General features: G+C 37.1%; 1 long non-coding RNA gene across 4 annotated transcripts in view; it reads left to right on the top strand.

The window, feature by feature from the left end:
• The window catches only part of LOC107978163, a 236,107-nt gene that overhangs the window by 105,361 nt on the left and 107,119 nt on the right, over window positions 1-23,627 (top strand). For 3 of the 4 annotated variants that reach the window (XR_004771440.1, XR_003488342.2, XR_004771441.1), the window contains one exon: window positions 6,583-6,637. The exons of the other annotated variant lie outside the window; for it this stretch is intronic. This is a non-coding gene — a long non-coding RNA (uncharacterized LOC107978163). The remainder of the gene's footprint in view (window positions 1-6,582; window positions 6,638-23,627) is intronic. 4 annotated transcript variants of the gene reach the window in all.

The raw sequence follows: 23,627 nt of genomic DNA, 5'->3' as shown, positions 1-23,627 counted from the left end.
GTCATATATCTTCATGTTGAAACTAACTGGGATCAGCTGGGCATGGTGTTGCATGGCTTTAATCCTAGCACTAGAGAGGCAGAGGCAGGTGGATCTCTGTAATTTTGAGACCAGACTGGTCTGCAGAGAAAGTTCCAGGACAGCCAGGGCTGTTACACAGAATAAGAAAAACCAATCCATCAATCAGTTAACCAACCAACCAACCAACCAACCAAAAGAAAGAACTGAGATAGGAACTTTAAGAAGCAGAATTTCTGTAGTCTGTTCTCTTTTCTTTCCCTGCTTTTTTCCTCCCTTCCTCTCCAGGGCAGTTTTATTAAGAGAAAATCATAAAGAGCATAATACAGGCGAAGCGAAAATCCCAGCAGCCATTAGGAGAGATGAAAAAAAAATCCTATGATTTTCAAGTTAGGTACGGAATAGAAACAGACAGAAAAAGAGGGAAAGCACTTCCAAGAATGGAAGTGGGCTAGTGAGCTGAGGCCAGGACCCAGCTTTTATAAGCAACCCTCTTGGGAAAATGACAGGCAAATGAGACAAAAACTTGAGACTCGTGGGTGTTGCAGCTACTGAGAATGAGTACTTGTTGTGTGCTCAGCCCTAAAAAGCACATTTATACCATCCCCTCTGAAGCTTAGGAAACTTGGGAGAGAGGATAAAAAGAATGTATGATCCAAAAGATAGAAAAAAAATGCTTCAAAATGCAATCTTCTGGGCATAACACAGTCATTATAATCATGAACTCTCTGCTGTCATGGTCGTATTTTCCCGGCCTGCACATAACCAAACATAGATACAGGAGTGATTCTTGGGTCTCTATCTCCCCTGATGAACTATTGGCTGCTGATGGATTCTGAGAAAGGGGGAGTTGTTACAATCAGCTGAGTGCACACTGGTAGGCCCTTTAGGTTCTATTGGATGGTTTCAAACTTATGGAAACACAGATGGCCCTAATGAAAAGCAGTGGGCTATAAAACAAAAGAAGACATGAATGTGCAGAAGGCTTGACAGAAGTGAGGAGATGAAGATGTCGGCTGAGAGTAATCAAAATGGATGTTTTCTTATACATATATGAAATTGTCTAGAACAAATTCAACTTAACTTTAAAAAATGACCTTAATCCCTCCTTGAAGGCAGAGAGCTCATTTCCTAAGGACCTTCCACTAGATCTTATCACCCCAAGGTCTACCCAACTGCTCAAAAGTATCACCCTGAGTGCTAAGCCTCCAATACATGACCCTTAATGTGCAATCTATAGCAGGAACATTACATGATCAAAATGTCACTAGATTAAGAAGATATAGCAACTGTAAATGTTGTATCGAATAAAAGAGCTGCAAATTTAATGAGGCAGCAACTGATAGGGCAGAAAAGGGAAACAGAAAATAAAAAACCAAGAGTTACAGTTGGAGACTTCAATACTCCTGTCACTAACTGATACAATAACTGGAAACTGCTTTCTGGTTCACCAATATAAAACTTCCACAATAGCTAACCTAGTTCCAACACAAAATATTATCCACTACAAAAGTTCTGCCCAAGACCCAAACACATCCCACTAGGCTCCACCCTCCAATATTACACACAGAGGAACTGAACCTCAACATTAGTTTTAGAGAAGACAGACCATATTAAAACCATAGCAATATGTCTCTCTTTAGTGTGTGCCTTCTTACCCTTGAACTTTCAACCATTAGTTGAAACAGTACAAGTGCTTCACCAGAAATGGAACAGGTACATGTCCTGTGTTCTTGGAAGGAACTGGAAAGAGACCACTAACAAGCATAGGATTTCTTTATTGAGGTGATAAAAATGTTCTGGAATAGGATAATGGTTGTAGTTGAGTAACCTAGTGAATATACTAAAAATCAATGGATTGTATACTTTTAATGCTGAAATTTATGGTGTATGAATTCTTTCTAAAATGAAGAATGTTTGTTTATTTTGGATTTCTAGACATTTTCACACTTGTAATACCAATATCCTAATTGCAAAGTTTCTTTTTTTTTCACACAAAGCTGAGTTTTAATGACACTAAGTAGACTTAGTAAATGTGGCAAAGCCACTTGCAAAGGGCGGTTATATAGACATATTAGTGTACTTTTGTCTTTATAACATTGATCGAAGGTACATTTTTTTGTTTTGTTTTTTTGAGACAGGGTTTCTCTGTGGCTTTGGAGCCTGTCCTGGCACTGGCTCTGGAGACCATGCTGGCCTCGAACTCACAGAGATCTGCCTGCTTCTGCCTCCCGAGTGTTGGGATTAAAGGTGTGCACCACCAACGCCCGCACAGGTACATTTTTAATGAGGTTGAATTTAAGGTGATTTTATTAAATGCATAAATTGTATGCTATCCACAAACAAAGTGCCATCTCCAAATTATTTTAAACTAGCCATAGACAAAATAGTAACACTGCCTGCCCATACAATTTAGTGTATTATATAAATGCCATTCTTAGATATTTATCAGGAGTTTGCATCATCTTAGGTTGCATAGAAAGAAAATTTTCCACCTATGAGCTTTATATATTCAAATTGGTTCTACTATATCAGCTTTAATATTCTCTACTAAGGTTTCACATTGGTCAATTTCACAGTTTTCCAATTGACAATCTATTTAGCCAAGTTTTCACTATTCTTGAATTTAAATATTTATTTATATTATTTTTAAATATGTATATTTATGTGGGTACATGTACATGTGAGGCCAGAGGCATCTGATTACCTGGAATTGGAGTGGAAGTTGTAAGCCACCAACATGGGAGCTAAGATTTGAACTCTAGTCCTTTAGAAGAGTAGTACACATTCTTAACTGCGGATGTGTCTCTCCTGCCACCTATTTTTGAACTTTAATAGAAGGTATGCTCTTTTGTTTCTGGTTTCTTTTACTCAACTTAATATTTGTTTACAACTACTATCTTCATAAACATTCAATGTGTTTAAAACTATGAATGGTGGTGTTTCCTTCTAAGAATTCTGCAATATCTATTCACTGCAGTAGCTTTTTCATGCTTTTCATATCTGTGTCATTATGCAGTGCAATTGCAATAAATTGGTCCTTTTTACATCAATCAGCTAGTATACAGTAAAAGTACACTCAAATTTGGTTATTTACTCTGCTGTCAATACTTAGAGTCTTATTTTTTCCATCTTTTTTATTTGAATTAGAAACGAAGTTGTTTTGCATGTCACTCCCAGTTCCCACTCCCTCTCTTCCTCCCCTTTCATCCCCCCCAACTAAAACCCTACCTATCCCATATCCTTTCTGCTCCCCCTGTATGGTGAGGCCTTCAATAGGGGGGTCATCAGAGTCTATCATACTCTTTGGGATAGGGCCTAGGCCCACCCCCGTGTGTCTTGGCCCCTCTATATGGAATGGGCTCCCAAAATCCACACCTATGCTAGGGATAAGAACTGAACTAATACAGGAGGTCCTGTAAATTTCTGAGGTGTCCTCACTGAAACCCATGTTCCTGGGGTCTGGATCAGTCCCATGCTGGTATCCCAGCTATCAGTCTGGGGACCAAGAGCTCCCTGTTGTTTAGGACAGCTGTTTATGTGGGTTTCACCAGCCTGGTCTGGACCCCTTTGCTCTTCACTCGTCCTTCTCTACAGCTGGATTCCAGTTCAGTTCAGTGAATAGCTGTGGGTGTCTGCTTCTACTTCCACCAGCTGCTGGATGAAGGCTAAAGGATGGCATATAAGACAGTCATCAGTCTACTTAGAGTCTTCTTAATTTGGGCTTCCTTGAAAATATTGTTAGGAATGTTCCTGAATGAGTTTAGATGTAAACATATATATGTATTATGTGTATGGTGCATACATTTATGTGTATATGTGTGCTTGTATGGAATCTAGAAGTATCTTCCTCAGTTGCTCTCAACATTATTTTTTGAGGCAGGATCTCTCACTGAACCTGGAGTTCCCTGTTCTGTTAAACTGGCTGGCTAGAGTGTCCCTGAGATCGTCCTCTCTCTCTAGCATTGGGGTTACAGATGTTCACCACTTACCTTAACTTCTACACTGGTGTTGGCCATCTTATGCCCCAACTACTGTACTCATTGAACCATCTCTCAGGCCCTTTCATAATAATTTTCTACGTATTTATGTGTTGGTACCTGAAATCAAAATTTAATTTATTTAAAGTTTAACTCACACAGAATGTGAACCTCTATGGAATCCATTCTTCAATTCTGCGAACATCCTACTTTGCTTTGTTATTGAAATATCCCTTGTCTAAGCAACTGAAAGAAATGCATGTTTTCCTTAGGTATGGTATTTGTGACTTTGGAAATATTGTTAGAGTAAATTAATTTTTACTACACAAAACATAAAAACTATACATAGTGATGGAATAAAGTGATATTATACATCCTAAAGTACTTGAATTAAGTGTATTTCAGATTGTATGGTAGTAATGATTTTAAATTGTTTTGAGGAAGCTGTGTACTATTTTCCAAAATGGCTGTATTAGTTCATATTCCCACAAAAATGTCCAAGGGCTCATTTTCTCCACTTCCTCAGCAACAGTTAATTATTTTATGACATTTGGATAATTGCCAATTGAGCAGGTGTTTTGTAATATCTCACTGTGCCATTCATTTGTTTTCTTTTGATGATTAGTGATAGTGAGTGCTTTTTCTTTTGAGTGTTTTCTGGCTATTCAGGCCTCTTGCCCAATTTTATAACTTAAGCTAGTGTTTTCTTGCTCTAGACTTGTATGCATCCCTTCCTTACACATTTTGTGTGTTACCCCTTTAAAAGATGTAGGGTTTGTACATATTTTCTCTCAGTTTAATATCATCTCCTTCCTCTGCTGATTGTTTGCTATACAAAAACTTTCTAGTTTGGTGTAGTTTCATTCATTTCTTTTGACTCTTATAGTCTATGCTTCTTGGATCCTATTAAAGGTAATCATTAGGCAGACCACTTTCATGAAGTTTTTATTTTCCTAACTGCTATAGTAGTGTTACCGTTTTCAACTTTGAATTTAAGTCTTAGTTTTTTGTGTCCACTTTTCTGAATTCCTTTTGGTAGATTGGACTTCTGTCATTATATAGTTTGGGTACGTATGTGGAAACCCAGTTGGCTGTTTCTTTTTGGATGTAATTTTTCTCTTAAGGGTCCTTGAGTTGGAAGCTTATATTTCTATTTTTTTAATTTTTTATTCATTTTACATACCAACCCCAGTTCTTGCTTCCCCCACTTCCCACAACCCCCCACCCATCCACTCCTCAGAAAGTATAAGGCCTCCCATGGGGAGTCAACAAAGTCTTGCACATTCAGTTGAAGCAGGACCAAGCCTCTTCCCCTGCATCTAGGCTGGGCAAACCACCATAGGGAATGGACTCCAAAAAGCCAGCTCATGCACCAGGGATAGATCCTGGTCCCACTACCAGGAGTCCCATAAACAGACCAAACTACACAACTGTTACCCATATTCAGAGGGCCTTGTTCGGTCCCATGCAGGCTCCCCAGCTGTCACTCCCATTAGTTCAGGTCAGCTGTCTCTGTGGGTTCCCCAGTCATGATCTTGACCCTCCCCCTTGCTCATATAATCCCTACTCCCTCTCTTCCATTGAACTCCCATAGCTAGGCCCAGTGCTTGGCTCTGGATCTCGGCATCTGGAGAATTTATATTTCAGTTTGATAGTGCTGAAGGGTGGTAGGACCTTTATGAGATGGGTCTAGTGAGAAATTATGAACTCATCTAAAGAGTTTCCCTCAGGAATTACCTAAAGAAGCTTTGGGGTTTTTTGTCTTTTTGTATATATGTAAATACTTCTACGATTGTGATAACACTGACAATGAAGCTGATGACAATGTCAATCAAGCTGTTGAATCTGAAAAACTGAGGCAATAGGGAGCATTAAACATTTTATTCCAGCATTATGATTACAGACAATGAATTAATACAACTTTAAATGAGTGAGTTTGTTCCTGGGTTGTCTTCCCCATTGTATTGATTTGTAATATTGTGTTTATTTCAGTACCAGGCTCTTCTGGTTACTGCTGCTCTGTAGAACATTTCTGGAGTCAGATTTTGTGATTACTTTACTTCTTTTGTTTAAGATTATTTAATCTATTCAGGATCTTTTCTGCTTCCACAAACATTTGGGATTCTTTGTTCTATTTCTATAAAGTGGGCTATTGGTATTTTGATAAAGATTGTATGGAATCTGCAAATCACTTTGAATTATATGGCCATTTTAACAATATTATACTTCCAGTCTATGAACATGGAAATCTTTCTGCTTTTTTATATCTTTAATTTCTTTTACCAGTGACATATAGTTTTCAGTAGAGTTTTGCCTCCTTAAATTTATTGCTAAGTATTTTATTTGTTGTAGCTATTGAGCATGGGATTATTTTCTTTGTTTTTCAGATTGTTTGCTATTAGTAAATGGGAATGCTATTGATTTTTGTGTATTGTAACAGTACAAAATTCACTCTTTAGTTCTAATGGTTGTTTAGAAGAATATTTAATTATATTTATATATTTCATGGTTATGTCATCTGGAAACAAGGACAAGTTAGCTTCTTTTGCAATTATTTTGTTCTCTCATTTTATTTTAATGACAGACATGTTCAGAAATATGCACAGATATGTTGTAGATGACATCAAATCCACAATGAGGTAAGAATATGTGTAATTTAGAGGCCCCCAAAGCATCCCCAGACCAGAATCTCTAGCCTCCTCTCAGCCCTACTGGCTCATAAATGACAAAGATAGACCCCAAAGGCTATTTTAGCATCCCTAGCAACTCCATGGCACTCCCAAGCTTGAGAGTCACTAGTACACACCTTTCATTGAAGGTGACAGCAACTTGCCCTGTGTTATGAATATCCTGATTTAATGTAAGGGTGATATAAAATGGTTATAACGAGTGCCTTGTGCCAATCAAGTAAATAGGTTATTGGCCCATCTGTTGGAACAAACTTTAAGGGAAAAAATTGTGGGAGGAAAATGTTACCATTTCTTATTTTGCAATTTTAATACCTTTATTTGTTCTGACAAGATAGGCTATTGGGTATTTTATATGGAGCTAGTGTGGTAGAAGAACAAAATTTTATGTCATAATTAATTTAAATTTAAATCCATTTAGCCAGGCACAAATAGATACCATATTGAACAGTGTAATTCTGTGTTTCATAGAAGCTACAAAAGAAAAATTTTCACTCTTTACCCTACCTCAATTGTCTGACTGCCCATTAAAACAATCAGTCTTTATCAACTTAGTAAAAAGAATGAGACTAATCAGGTGGGCAACGGGATATATTTTTCTGAAGGAATCAAGGAGAGATACTCCCAATTAAATATTCATTTTATAGTTACAGCAAGAGACTATCCCTATTACTTGGAGGGAAAAGTAGATTCAGACACTCCTTATGATACTTAATTTACTTTATTATATATTCACTTAATTTCCTGGTTTCATATTTCCTCTGGTCTTGACCTTGGATTTAAGTATGTGACTTCTTTGAGCCAATTAAGTGTATAGCTTTGACAGAAGCACAGGCTTTAAACTTGCTTTCATGCCTGGATTTGCCAGTCATGCTCTTGTGATTGGCATCTATCCCAGGTCTTTCTGGCCCAAGAAAAATGCAAATATATTTCAACACACCTAAAAACAATCTGGAAACCGAAATACAGTGTCTGGAGTCCATCCCATCCAAACTGATGCATATTCCTGTTTTATGCTACATGCTTTTGTTTGTTTTGTATCCTAGTTTGTTACGCAGCATTACCATGGTATAGCTAACTAGCATAAGGGGTGACATCAGAAGTATTATCCCTTTTCAGAGGACTTTTCGTGTTTCTGAGAAAAACTCTATAATTTGTTGAACCTTCTTCTTCTTCTTTTTACATTTAATAATAGGGAGACAAGATAGAGGTTATTTGCCTCCAAGACATGTTTTTTTTTTTCAGTAATAGTCATGGTAAGAAGACCTTCAGAGTTTTAGGATTCGTGTAACAGAAATCCCATAGCTCACTGAACAAGGCTGTGAACTAGATCCCTTCATTTTAGCAAAGTCTATTTTAGCTTCAGTGATGCAATTCTCTTTTATGAACTCCGTATCACTCAAGATTTTCTATCAGGAAACAAGGTAAACATCACTTTCTAACCTTCCTTTCAAGGTAAGCACAACAAAAAAGCAAATGTAGCCACATTTTCCTAGGCCAATGGTTCTCAACCTGTGGGTCATGACCCCTTTGGGGATTGAATGACACTTTCACAGGAATTGCCTAAGACCATCTGAAAACACAGGTATTTACATTATGATTGATAGCAGTAGCAAAATTACGGTTATGAAGTGGCAATGAAAATTTTATGGTCAGGGGTCACCACAACATGATGAACTGTATTAAATAGTTGCAATATTAGGAAGGATAAGTATCACTGTCCTAAGTACATGAATTATGTGCCTTTAACTTTAGTGGCTACAGTTGTTAAAGGTAAATGTAGGGATACCTATCAGATGATACTCCCTTCTAGGCAACTGAGGGAGTGTGGTTTCTCTGCATGGACAAAGTTGAGTGAGTTTTTGTCCTTGTGATTTTACTTGGCTTCTGAACATGAATGATGCTGGAATAATATTGTATGTGCCTCTAGATTCATTGATTGTTTTCCACCTTGAATTGATGTATTCCCACAAAGAGAATATCTTGCTGTTCTTAACCTTTTGGTTGCTCTGTTTGCTGGCTCCACTACTCTGCTCAGCCTAATGAAAAAGTAGCTCGTCTTTATGAGAGAAAAAGGAAATAACTTTTTAGATGTGAAAATTTCCTCAGGTTGAAGCACAAGAATGGTCATATACTGAAAGATTATGGCAGTATGATTTTAAACATTTAAAATTAGAATTTATGAAGTTAACAGTCGACCATCAAATAAAAAATACTACACCATGAGATTTCAAACTCTTTTATAGTATAAAAAGGAAAGCTGACTTCCTCTGTGTTTGAATTTAGTAACACAGGCTACAAAACAGCAACATTAGATGTGTTTTCTCTATTTAAATAGAGAGTATTTACTGTATGCAGATAGCATTAAATCCAGTCAGTTACTGATACCCACACATGGAAATTTGGTCCTTCTTCTGTATTCCTGTTGCAGTTATTCAACTCTATTAGATGATCTATATCTGAAGAGCACATGTTCTCCCTAGCCATTTGGAATGTTGAGGTATTATGGTCCTCTGAGTTTAGGACTGATGAAACAACTCTTTTTCCTTAATGCCTGACTTAATCTACTTTTCTATAGGTGTGAGAAAACACCATGACCCAGGCAATTTATAGAAGAGTTTATCGGGTCTTACAGTTCCAGAGGGTGAGCTTAGGACCATAATGGTGAGAGCATAGTGAAATGTAGTTAAGCATGGTTCTGGAGCAGAAGCTGGGAGCTTACATCTTATCCACAAGCATGAAGCAGAGAGAGAGAGCTAACTGGGAATGGCATGAGATTTTGAAATCTCATAGACCCCCAGTGATTACTCCTCCAACAAGGCCACACCTCATAATCCTTCCCAATCAGTTCCACCAACTGGGGACCTAGTATTCCACTCTGTAAGCCTATGTGGGCCTTTATCATTCAAACTGCCACTAAGTATAAACAGTCCTGACATCAAGGGAAGACACAGTTGAGTTGAATGAGCTCTCAAAAGAAATTCCTTTTTATTTTTTTATTAATTATCACTTTTTCCCATCCTGAACATATTTCCTGTCCCACTACTACTCCCATCCACCCCAACTTTCCCTCTCCCACATATACTCATCCTTTATCTTTAGAAAAGTTCAGATCTCCTATCAACTATCCATGGCATATCAAGTTGCATTAATACTAGGCACCTTCTCTTCCATCAAGGCTGGATGAAGCAACCCAGTAGGAGGAAAGAGTCCCAAAATCAGGTAACAGAGTCAGAGTCAGCCGTTGCTCCCATTGTTTGGATTCCCATAAGAAGACCAAGCTACACAACTGTAACATATATGTGCAGAGGGTCTAGGTCAGTCCCATGCAGGCTTCCTGGTTGTCAGTTCAGTCTCTGTAAGCCCCTATGAGACCAGGTTAGTTAAAAGGAGGAATTCTTATCTAATTTTCCACTGTTCTAGTGCTTTTCACATAGAAATGAAATACATTTTAGCAGTATGGAAAAATTGTCCAGATTAAGCACATCCACAATATATTGAATAAAATTATTCAAGTAAGCCTAGTTATAGAAAGAAATTAAGTTATGAGATTGAATACTGACATACAGATAGAGAAGTGTTTAATTTCATTTTGTGTAATGGGAGAACAGAAAGGATAGAATAAAAATGGGCAACTGCATTGTTTTTTTATGGAAGATATTGGTCATATGTAGAGTTGTTTGGCAGCAAACTGAGTACATGTTTTTGAAAATGGCACAGCCATTCTAGGGTACATAAAAATTGTAGCTTCTATTGCTATGAAAGGAAGATAGACTTATAATACACCCTTTTGAGTCTTTTGTAAAGAGATGCACTTTGAAAGGAGAAAAACACTACCTTACAAGTGACAACTCTTCTTATCACCACTTTTGTGAACCCCTCCAAGCCACAGAAAAACATTCTCAATAAAAAAAGAGGGTTCTTTGCATATGGGGCTGGTGATTGTGTTCATGTGAGATATTTTACATATAGGCTGTCTGAATACAGTATAAACTCCCTGGAACCCCAATTTATTACCATCTATAATAGTAGTTCTCAATCTGTGCTTCAAAACTCCTTGGAGGATTAAACGACCCTTTCACAGGGGTCCCATATCAGGTATCCTGCATATATTGCTTACATCATGATTTATAACAGTAGCAAAATTTATGAGGTAGCAATGAAAATAATTTTATGGGCGATGATCACCCCAACATGAGGAACTGTATTAAAGGGTCAGAACATTAGGAAGGTTGAGTAGCACTGGTCTGTAGTAAACCTTTTAGGTGAAGGAAGAACACAACAGGTATAATCTGTGTAGTAACAAAAATCTCAGAGTTAACTTCATTTGACAGCAAATTATAGTATAAACATAACAATATACATTCCAGTTACTGACCAGTGTTATTATCATGATTCAATATTGAAAACCTTCCTTACAACCATAGAAACCCTGAATTAATCTTTTACTGGTGAATGTCAGTTTTCTTTTTGTTTGTAGGTATCTAAAAATACTTGGATTCTGATGCTTATATTCATCCATGCTTGACATGTGTATGTCCATGAGCTAAGAGTAAATTTGATATTTAAAAAAAATTGAAGTCCAGAGAAGATGAATATGTCACAACAGGAGAAATTAAGGAAGTTTAAATATTGATGTCTAAAAATTTTTGAAATATTTATTTACTTATATATGCATGTATGTATTTACTTACTCTGTGTATGAACACAGACATGCACACACACACACACACACACACACACACACACACACACACACACACACACACACACACACACACGGCACATGAATAGAGGTCAGAGGACAACTTTCAAGGAGTCAAATCTTACTTTCAGTCTTGTTGAGGCAGGGGCCCTCTTGTTTCTTCTGCTGCACTTCTGCTAAAGGAAATGTTGGGATTATATACATCTGCTTCTACAACTGATACTCTGTTGTTTAAGGGATTCAACTGAGCTCACCAAGCTTGTGCGGCTAGGTATCTTATTTACCCTGTGAGCCTTCTCCTTACCCATGTGCATAGAAGTTTATTGGAACACAGTCATGCCTATTACTTTTTAGTATTATTCTTTGTGAGATAATTGATAGAACTGTGTAGTTGTCAGAGTCTCTATAGTTTACAAAGGCCAAAACCTCATGTGCTGCTCCATTTTAGAAAAATGTTACCGAATGTGATCTAGAGAATACTTACTGCTCCTTATTTTACAGGCTTCTTTTTCTGTTGAAATATGATATAATATTTCATTAACAACATACATAGAAGTACCATTATATGGACCAAATATGTATTATTTAGAAATATGTATGTATATAATTTACCTAGTTAAAAAATGTGGCTCCAAAGTTGAAGGGGAGGGGTATATAGAAGGGTTTGGTAATAGAGCAGCAGAAAAAACAATGGAATCTTGAAATTTGCAGGCAAATGGATGGAACTAGAAGAAACCATTCTGGGTGAGGTAACCCAGTCACAAAAAAAAAACAAACAGGGTATGTACTTACTCATATATGGATCTTAGACATAGAGCAAAAGATTACCATCCCACAATCCACACCGCCAGAGAAGCTAGGAAACAAGAAGGACCCTAAGAGACATATATAGTTCCCTTGAGAAGGGGAAAGGGACAAGATCTCCTGAGCAAAATGGGAGCATGCGGGGAGGGGAGAGGGAGCTAGGAGAATGAGAAGGGGAGAAGAGGAGGGGTGAGGAAGACATGAGGGAGCAGAAAGGTTGAGTCAGGGGGAAGAATAGAAGAAAACAAGAAAGGAGATACCATAATAGAGGGAGACATTTTAGGTTTACAGAGAAATGGCACTAGGGAAATGTCTGGAGATCTACAAAGATGACATGAACTAACAATTTAAGCAATAGATGAGAGGCTACCTTAAATGCCCTCTCCTGATAATGAGATTGATGACTAACTTATATGTCATCCTATAGCCTTCATCAAGCATCTGGTGTAAGTAGAAGCAGACACCCACAACTAATCACTGAACTCAACTGGAATCCAGTTGCAGAGGATGAGTGATGAGCAAAGGGGTCCAGACCAGGCTAGTGAAACCCACAGAAACAGCTGACTGGAACAACGGGGAGCTCTTGGTCCCCAGACTGATAGCTGGGAAACCAGCATGGGGCTGATCTAGACCCCAGGAAAGTGGGTATCGTTGAGGAGACCTCGGGAATCCATGGGGCCTCCTGTAGATAAGTTCAGTTCTTATCCCTAACATAGGTGTGGACTTTGGGAGCCCATTCCACATAGAGGGATATTCTCTGAACCAGGACACACAGGAGTGGGCCTAGGCCCTATCCCAAAGGATATAACAGACTCTGATGACCCCCTATGGAAGGCCTCACCCTCTATGGGGAGCAGAAAGTGTATGTGATAGGGTTTTATTTGGGGGGGTGTTAGGTGAGGAGGGGGGAGAGGAAAATGGGATTAACATGTAAAACAATCTTGTTTCTAATTCAAATAAAAAATGGGAAGAAAGAAGGGTTTAGATGAGGGAAAAGGAAAGGAGAAATTGTATATTATAATCTCAAAAATAAAAGAAAATGGAATTCCAGAAATTAAAAAATCAAAACAAAAACAACCTCCCCCAAAGCAAAAGGTACAAACCATGATTTTTTAGCCCTGAACTCACCTGTGTGACACACAAACATTCAATTATCTACTTTTATTCCTTAGGCCACTCAGCTATGGATTGATCCTGCTTTTGGAATTGGGATCAGTACAACAAAACAGTCCATATTTTGTGTGTCTTATTTTATTTAAGTGGAGTTTGTGTTGTTGCTTGTGGCAGTAGTTGTATTCATGAGTAGATGTGTTGTCTTCTGATTGGATACTGAGCACTATTCAGTTCATAGCTTTATGAATATGATGGTTCTGAACATTTTGTACATGTATTTGATAAACAGACATATACAAGTGCAGGTGAAGATACATATACACACATATACATATATGCACATACTCATACACAATATATATATACATATATATACATATGTATATATACATATATATATATATATATATATATATATATATATATATGCAGTTCTGTTGAGTGATACTTTGATCACATTCTAATGCTCCTGAGACTGACAATAAAGTTTTCTTTGAATCAGAGGGTGGGGCTAGCTACTAGATGACCAAAATTAGCGATAAAGGTTTTGGAGGACTGAGGACAGATAGACAGTAACAGGAAGTTGTAAGGCAGAGCTTAAAGAGGGTCTCGGTCCTTTTGGATCTAGAAATGAGACAGAGAGGAAGTCATTGGTCACTTCTTTACTGGTTTTCTGATTATTCAGATTCTTACCTCAATGTCTGACTCCTGAGTTTTTATTGGTAATAAATAACTAGATAAATGCTTCACAATCTCTGTAACATATTCCTATATGAGAACTCCTGAATGCTTATTCTTTTTTTTTTTTTTTTTTTTTTTTTTTTAGATAGTGCTCTCTTGCTGGGCGTTGGTGGCTCACGCCTTTAATCCCAGCACTCGGGAAGCAGATGCAGGCGATCTCTGTGACTTCGAGGCCAGCCTGGTCTCCAGAGCGAGTACCAGGATAGGCTCCAAAGCTACACAGAGAAACCCTGTCTCGAAAAACCAAAGAAAAAAAATAGTGCTTTCACATATTTTTCATTAGTAAGAAAGATTAAATTGGGCCTTTTAAAAAATATGAACCAAAAACTCTTCTATTTTCAGAGATGCATAGTGAAGTAATCATTTACAGGGTGAATTCCAGAGTATCACTAAAAATGGTTATGGCAGAAAGGAAAATAAAATGATATATATGATTTTAAATGATACACTATGAAACTGACAATATATGATTTCTTTAAGATTAATTTCATTGTACTTTCTTATTTTTAGTGAATTTGGAAATTTTTCCAATAAAAGTTCTTGGCTGTGGATGTAGCTCAGTGTAGGAGTAGTTCACTAGCATGTGGGAGGCCATAGGTTCAATCTCTAGTATTGCAAAAAAGGAGCTAATTTATATTTACAATACAAAAATTAAATATAAATAGATGATTAATTAACTTGAGTATGGATCAGAATATAATATTCACAATGAATCATCAACAATCAAAAGATAGGAATATATAGAAGCCATCATTATAGATTTGGAAAACATAATGAAAAATCTTACTCATAGAAATGGTGTTGCATGACTTTTCCTGGGGAGATGTAAAGAAAAGTTTATTTATACCAATAAAGAGGACACTCTCAGACTAAAGAAACAATTCCATCTAAATCTAGCTTGAAGAATCACTGAGTATTTAGAATTGCTTACAAGTGCATGGGAAACTCAAAACTTGTAGGGTATAAAAATAATATGAAAGATTAACTATGTATAGCTCTATAAGAGATACCAGATAGTAAAATACCATAAAATATGAACTACGTTAATATTAATTTGACTCAATATGTGAGAGAGCTCTATACTGGAAATGAAAAAATATTCTAGAGAAAAATTAAAGAGCTAAACAAATTAAAAAATACTATTTCTTTATGGACCATAAAACTTATTATGACATTTTTCCTGATTGATTTATAAATTTAACAAATCCCAACTGAAAAACCAATGTGTGCTTTTGAACAAATTGGTAAGATGATCTTAAAAGTCTTTGGAAAAAGCAAAAGGATCACAAATTGGCAAGAAGATTTTCAGAAAGGAACAAAGTTGAAGAGCTAAAACTCAATTTCAAGACTTATTAAAACAATACAACTTGGCCAATGGTCTAGAATGTATATAAATATAGTCAAAAAAAGAAATGGAATAAGCCAGTCCAGAAGAGACTTGCACATATAGGAACAAATGGTTATTTTATAAAAATAAAAACCAATTCAGTGTTTTAATAGGATTTGATTAAAAGAAGAAAGTGCATAAATTGTTGGGGGAAAAGTATATGTTTTATTACTTTTCTCTAGTCCATACTTGTTTTTTAGTTTATTAGTATTTTGCTTATTAATAATATTTTCTGTTTGGTGTTTAATATTCTTATTTGTTTTTTGACTGCCTAAGAATGTAGGTGGTTTCAGTGCTCTACTTTCTCCAATAGACAGGTCATTTGTGCAGAAAACAGAGAAATATCAGAATTAATAGACATCATACTACCCAAACATCCAAGAATAAGCACTCTACTCAGCAACACATGGAAACTTTTCTAAAAGACCACGTCCTGGGAGAGAGTCCAACTTGGAAGTCCCTTAGAGCTTGGAGAAACCCAGGGAAGGTAGGGGGCAGGGATATTGTAGGAGCCAGAGGGGTCGAGGACACCAGAAGAACAGGGCCCACAGAATCAACAAGCAGGGCTCACAGAGATTGGAGTGGCAATCACGGAGCCTGCATGGGTCTGTTCTAGGTCTTCTGCATATCTCTTATGGTTGTAGCTTGGTATTCTTGTGGGACTCCTAACTGTGGGAGTGGGGGTTGTCTTTGACTCTTTTGTCTGCTCTTGTGACCATTTTCTTCCTACTGGGTTGTCTTGTTCAGACTTAATACTGAGGGAAGTTGCCTAGTCTTATTGCATCTTGTTATGCCCTGTTGGGTTGATATCCCTGGAAGGCCTGCTCTTTTCTGAAAGGAAATGTAAGAGTAGATCTGGGGGAGAAGGGTAGTAGGGGGCGGGTTGGAAGGAGTGGAGGGAAGGGAAAATGTGATTGGGATGCATTGTATGAGAGAAGAATAAAGAAAAAGAAATAGCAACAAAGAAAACAATACAAAGGATCTAAGAGGGTTTCTTTGAGAAGATAAACAAGATTGACAGATCCTTGGCCCAACTAAGCAAAAGAAAGAGAGGACCCAAATAGGAGAATCAGAAATTAATATTGCATTACAACAGACACCAAAGAATTTCTGAACACCTGCATTCCATTAAGTTGGAAAATTTAAAAGAAATGTATGAGTTTTCTGATACAGCCAAACCTTCAAATTTAAACCAAGAAAAAATCAACTATTGAAATAGACCCATAACAAAAGAGAAGATAGAAATGTTAATAAAAAGCCCTCCAGTTTAAAAAAAAGTTCAGGGCCAGATGGATTCATAGGAGAATTCTACTAGATTCCCAAGGAAGATCTATAGCAAATCCTCCTTACCCTATTTTTTTTAAAAAAAACAAGTAGAAACATAAAGAACATTCCTAACCCACCTTCTATGAAGGCAGTATCACTGTAATACCCAAACCAGGTACAAAACAACTAAAAAGAAAACTGCAGGCCAATGTCCCTCATGAACATAGATTCAATAATGTTCAATAAAATAGCAAACAGAATACACACATACATTAAAAAGATTATCTGCTATGACCAAGTTGGCTTCAGCCCTGAAATACAGAGATGGTTCAACACATGCAAGTCAATAAATGTAGTAAACCATAGAAATAAAGACAAAAATCTCAGAATCATTTCAATAGATACAGAAAAAATCTTTGACAAAAATCAAACATGCTTTCATGATAAAAACCCTAGAAAATGTTGGCTTCAGTCCTCGTGGAATTAAACACAGAACTAATGTGTAGTTACTGACTTGAAGCTGCTGAAGTGTTTCTTTCGCTGAATGACTGTGGAATGTAGTTTCTATATTTTCTGTAGGTACATCTGACTACTGTAATTTCTTTAGACATTACAGCCTACATGTGTTTGTGTACTTCAAGCATTTCTGACCAAGACACAACATATTCTAATTTTATAAAATACTTGGTAAATATACAGGTATATAGTCATTTAAAGGAATTAAAAACCCTAATGTAAAAATGAATTTGTCATAATTTGGGCCCAGATATTGAATATTGTCACATTTCCAATTTCTTTCTTTTTGTTGTTGTTGTTTTTTTGAGACAGGATTTCTCTGTATAGCTCTGGAGCCTATCCTGACACACCCTCTGTAGAGCAGGCTGGCCTTGAACTCAGAGATCTGTCTGCCTCTGTCTCTCAGGATTAAAGGCATGCACCACCAACACCCGGCCTCCACATTTCCAATTTCTAATAGGCGATTTTATTAAAAATTTTGACTATTATTCCATTGCTTATGGTCTTTTGGGGGTGAAAGAATTTTCTTTTGAATGTTGAAACACAGCATTATATTTTAATCATTAGTTATTGAGTGAAATAATAAATAGTATTTTTCATTCTGGTATCAGTAGAATCAGTTGCATATTTCTATATCTGCATGGTTGCATCTTTGTTTTGACTAGTTATATGCAATTATAATACCTCTAAGAATAATAGGGCATGCAATTGGTGACGCTGTTAAAATTACTGTAATTAAAGTAACACATGAGAAAGGGATTCATTTTTATGAATAGTTGTTTATTCTGCATTTTGCCCTTCAAAACAATTAAATTGTTGTTATACACATACATACATACTCACAGGGCATATTTGACATATAATTTCAAGCTGGAGAATTTAGTGTTTTATAACAGCCCATTAGAAAAACAAGCAAATAATCTAATCTCCCCTCATTAGGTTGAAGAACATGCTAGTCTTAGAAGATGGATATTCTGTTCTTTTTTTTCTTTATTTTTTATTTGAATTAGAAACAAGGTTGTTTTACATGTCAATCCCAGTTCCCACTCCCTCCCCTCCTCCCCTGCGCCCCCCCCCAAGTAATAACCTACCTATCACATATCCTTTCTGCTCCCCAGGGAGGGTGAGGCCTTCCATAGGGTGTCATCAGAGTCTATTATATCCTTTGGGATAGGGCCTAGGCCCATCCCCGTGTGTCTTGGCTCAGGGAGTATCCCTGTATGTAGATTGGGCTCCCAAAGTCCACACCTATGCTAGTGATAAGTACTACTACAGGAAGTAGTAGTAGAAGATTTCCGAGGTCTCCTCACTGAAAACCACATTCCTGGGGTCTGGATCAGTCCCATTCTGGTATCCCAGCTATCAATCTGGGGACCAAGAGCTCCCTGTTGTTCAGGTCAACTGTTTCTGTGGGTTTCACCAGCCTGGTCTGGACCCCTTTGTCCATCACTCATTCTCTGCAACTGGATTCCAGTTCAGTTCAGTGATTAATTGTGGGTGTTCTGTTATTTTCTGTAGTTAAGTATGAAAATATAGGAAAATCCCTTCCATCATTTTTAGGCATGTAATGCTATTAGTACTAGTAGGTAATAGAACATCCTTTGGCATGAGCATCTCTCAAACACTGAAGATGGCATACATTTTCCCATAATCCTACTCCAACCTTAGCCTAGTCTCTAATATTTTATTATCAGGGCATCTTCGTAGACTTGCTACTTCTGCCATTTTTTAATTTACTGAAATTCCACAATGAAATTACATCCTGAATGTCATTTTAAAAGTTTGGACAATTATTCTTTATTTGAGTAGCTCAGTAGCCTTTAGTTTTCATCTGAATTTTCATCTAATTGGTAATGACCTTCAGCCAACTTCTTTGCCTCGCAAATTCCCTAATCACATTTCACAGCAGTGCCATCAGACCGTTGTCTTGGAAAAGCTACATGCTGAGATGCCAAAGAAATCCATGCTGGCTTTAAACACTTAAAGAGAACTGGAGTGGACAAGAAAAAGAAAAATTACCCAACCTTTTCAAGAGTACAGAATGTAGTGTCTGTGGCATTATATCTCATTAAATGGTCCAAAAGAGTTTTCTAAATTATTTTCTAAAAACAAGACAGATTTTGTACTTCCAGAAAAACTCAAGGTCAACAGGGTTTTGCATGATTTAATATCATTTTATAATAGTTACCAAGTTTTGCTGCAAATATTGTTTTCAATGTCTTTGTAGGTGCTAAACAGCCAAGGTCTAGGCCAATCGACTTGTAGCTATAGGAAAGACAATTTGAAGAGACTGTGGTTACTCAGAAATTCATGCAACATTTTACAAGAATCAGAGGGTTTTAAGGGCATTACTACCAAGGAGCAAAGTCACCAGAGCAAATGCAGGAATTGTGTAATGAAGCATTTAAATGATTTATCTTTATGCTACATTCTTGGTTTAATGGAGCTGGGACAACTTGCTTAACTGCTTGAGTGTTTCATATTTCATGGGTTGTTATGGAATTGTGTGGACACTAACTATGTAACTCTCAGATCTATTTTTATTCAATCAAATTGCAAATAGTATTGTACATGCCCCGAATTTATATAATGTTCTTGATTGTGGCATTTTACAAGAGGAGAAGATTTAAAATGTGCCATCTGACTTGCAAGTATAAAGAGCATCTTTAAAATGATACTAGTTACTGAGAAAATAGCAGCAGACAATGTGTGTCTGGGAAACAAAAGAATGATGATAAAAAAGCTCATTTGAAACCCATATTTGGCAGGGAAGAGCTCAATTATTACTGTTTTTCTTTTACCATCAGTTCTGTTTATTCTGCACCAGCCATAGTACAGGTGTTTAAGTCTCTAAAAAGAGAACAAGAAAGTACCTACCCTCCATAGGGCATTTTCTTACAGTGGATTGGTTTAAGTCCTGTCCAAAGAACATGGAAGGAAAGCAAACTAAAAACCCATCATCCCATGGCTGCAAAATAATCAGATCAAAATGGAGATAACTTCATCTAAAATGAAAATCTGATCCAAAGGTATACAGATGGGAATGAATGTGTTTTTAGCATTTTATCTTGCTTGCTTGGGCTTCTTGCTTTCAATGCTTGTGCTGCTACTGTTCAATTTTTAAAAAGCTACATATTTAAGGATTTCTTCAATTTTGAGGCAAGGAGGATTATGGATAGTTTTGAAAAGCTATGTTCTTCACTGCAAGTTACTTTTTAAAAAAAGTTTATCTTCTTAAATTGCATGGATGTTTTTTTTCTTTTTCTGTAGACTGTGGGTTCAGGGTAGACCACACAGTACTGTTGGTAAGAACTTAGGGATAATTCTGGTGGCTATTGGACCTCCTTTGCCTCTTAGTGGGGAGTAATTAACAGATGAAAAATCTGCCTGAATATGAAACAGTTGTCCGAAATTATTGCCTATGCACTTTTTGATCAGCTGCCAGTTGAGTAGCCCTTGGGGCAAAATTTTACACACTTAGCTCTTGGTTCATGTGGGTTACTGGGGGTTGGGGAAGAACGGATTTCAAGTCGCTGCTAATTAAAATGATAGCTCTGACTCCTCTCGGAGGACCACTCTTTCTGTTACAAAGTGCATGTGCAAATGAAGTACCCCAGGCATCAGGAAATTCTCTGAAAGCAAGTCAGAACTAGTGAGGGCTTATCTTTAGACAGAGTTGGCACACAACTGGCACAGCTGGAGACTCTGCCCAAGGACTTCAGATTTTCTTAGATTAGCAGCTGTTTTGAGGAAAACAGAATATCAACTATATTTTATTTTATTTTATTTTATTTTATTTTATTTTATTTTAAAGGTATGCCATTGATCCACCACAAGAATGGCAAGTAGCTTTCTCTCCTAGGAGAGTCTAGGCTGTCTCATGAACCATCATTGTCCGCAGCCAATCTGGTTTACCCAAGACCCTGAATCATAGCATTTTTTTTAAACAAAATCAAAATTGGGTTCTGCAAGAGTTCGGAGAGACACCAAAGAAGGGTCAGGCTTCTTTCTTTCTATAGAAATGTTTGTTACTATTCACAGATGGTGCTTCGTCCTGAGTTCTACTTGTTCATGGCTGGAAAAAAAAACATTTTTTTAATGAAAATAGACAATTTTTTCCACATCATGTACCCTGGTTATGGTTTCCTCTTCCTCTACTTCTCCCAGGTCCTCTCCACCTCCCCTCCTATCTTGATCCACTTTCTTTCTGTCTCCCATTCGAAAAGATCAGGCTTCATAAACCAAAAACCATCACAAGATAAACCAACAGAAGGAAAACAGCCCAAGAGAAGGCATGTGACTCAGAGACCCACTTGTTTGTACATCCTAGAGTCTTGTAACACATAGTGGTGAAGGCATTAGGTAGGCACTAGCTGGACTTCACCATGTTCAGTGAGTTGCGTATATGTTGTCTTCAGCAATGGGGCCTTGCTGTCAGTTTGTGGAGAGCACCCTAATGTGTTAGCAACAGACTGATTTTTGTTTTTATTTTAAAGGAAAGAGAGTTTATTGCAGCTCCACAGTTAAAGAGACATCAGGGCAACAGGATCTTGAAGCAGCTGGTCACGTTGTGCCTATTTGGTGTCTTGTATGCTTCTCATACTTTGAAAGGCATCTCTTTCTTTAGGTTAGGGAAAAAATAGAAGGAAGGTAATGGAATTTGGATCTCAGGCTTATGGACTAAAATTATTACCTACTATCTGAAATTTTCATTGAGGTCACATCTGGCATTTGAGAGAATAACTGTTATCACAGATACTTTCAGTGTTTCACTCATGCATCAAAGCTATATGCCTGCAAGCACTTCTGATCCCAGAGCTCAGTGTCCAACCACAGGAGTTTTCTTAAGTTGTGCATAGGGAAGGCACATGCTAGAGACTTGCATCTTCTACAAAAGCCATCCACAAATGACAGGAGTCAGATAATAAATGCTTCCAAGGTCCTTAGGTGGAACAGCTCTGAGGTATCCTCACTATTGTCTCCCAGATTTGTTTTCAGTGAATTATAACCCAATTACCCTTATGCAGTCATATGCTTACTAAGTAGCTTCTACTGTATCCTTTCCTTTTCTGTTTTGTATCATCATTTTCCTTTCAGTAATTGCTGGAACCATTTCCTCTGAAAGCTGTTTGGCCACAATGATTTCAGTTTCGAAGAATCTGACTCAAATATAGAGACATACTGGTTTGTTTACCTACAAACAGCCCGTGTATGATTTTATTGAATTATCTGCTTAATTTCATTACACTCCACAAAGAAGCCCTAGTATAATATGCAAAATTTGGCAATGCCTGAACAATGTACAGGATTGTCACATCAGTGGCATTGAAATACTTATACTTATTCATAAGAGTTGGTACAATAATTAAATTTTAAAACAACTCACTTTCTGCTATCTTGTGTCACTTTGTATGAATGTAATAAAGTCAGGAATATTTTAGAAGTAATCAGTTTTGTTTTACATAATAAATATTAGAGCCAGTTAGCTTATAATGAAAAATGATAGTTCAGTTCCTAGGATCCAGTGGTCCCAAAACCTTGAGCCTCTGGCAGGACAACAAATCACAGCCAGAGTATATGACACCTTACATTGTGAGACAGGGAGCAGAAAGAGGCAAGGTTTGCTAGAGTTATAACATCCTTTTAAGATCTATGATTGATGGCAGTGACTTAAAGATCTCCTACCAGGCCTCACCTCTTAAAGTCCATGGTATACTACAATATTACCACCTTGAAGATTAAGTCTTTAGCACATGAACCATTATGGAACTTTTATCAAAACAGTACGTGTAATTTGCATTGCTGTGACAAAGTACCTGAACAAATTGATTCAAAGTAGCCAAGACTACCTTTGGCTCCCAATTTTTGAGGTTTCAGTTCATAGGTAGCTGGCCCTACTGCCAAAGCCTGTGGTGAAGCACATCATAGCAGGAAGTACACAGTAGAGCAGAGCTGCTCACTTTGTGACAGCCAGGAAGCAGGAAAGGCAAAAACAGGGCCAAAGCCAAGATACATTCTTAAAAAGAATACCCCAGTGACATACTTGCTTCAACCAGAGCCCATTTAGTATAAATTTATTTATGAACTACTTCATTAGTGTCATGATGATCCAATCGATGCTCAATAGTGACACCAGCTGGAGAGTAAGCCTTGAACACAAGAGCTTTTTTGGAAGATACTTCATTTTGACCAGAAACATGATTAGTTCACTGGATTCTAAACATAGCACAACCCAATATCTCCATGACACTCTACAGTTGAAAACAGAAAAGAAAACCCACTAATTGGAGAGATTACAATATTTCTATTTCAAATTGGCTTTTTCTTAAAATCCCTGAGGATTTTATTTTTCATATACATAAAGTAATTGGCAGAAGCTTTTAAAGACTGAAATCAAGCTATCTCTTTTA

Source organism: Cricetulus griseus, chromosome X (assembly GCF_003668045.3).
Source record: "Cricetulus griseus strain 17A/GY chromosome X, alternate assembly CriGri-PICRH-1.0, whole genome shotgun sequence".
Classification (NCBI taxonomy): Eukaryota; Metazoa; Chordata; class Mammalia; order Rodentia; family Cricetidae; genus Cricetulus; species Cricetulus griseus.
This window is presented reverse-complemented; position numbering and strand designations above follow the sequence as displayed.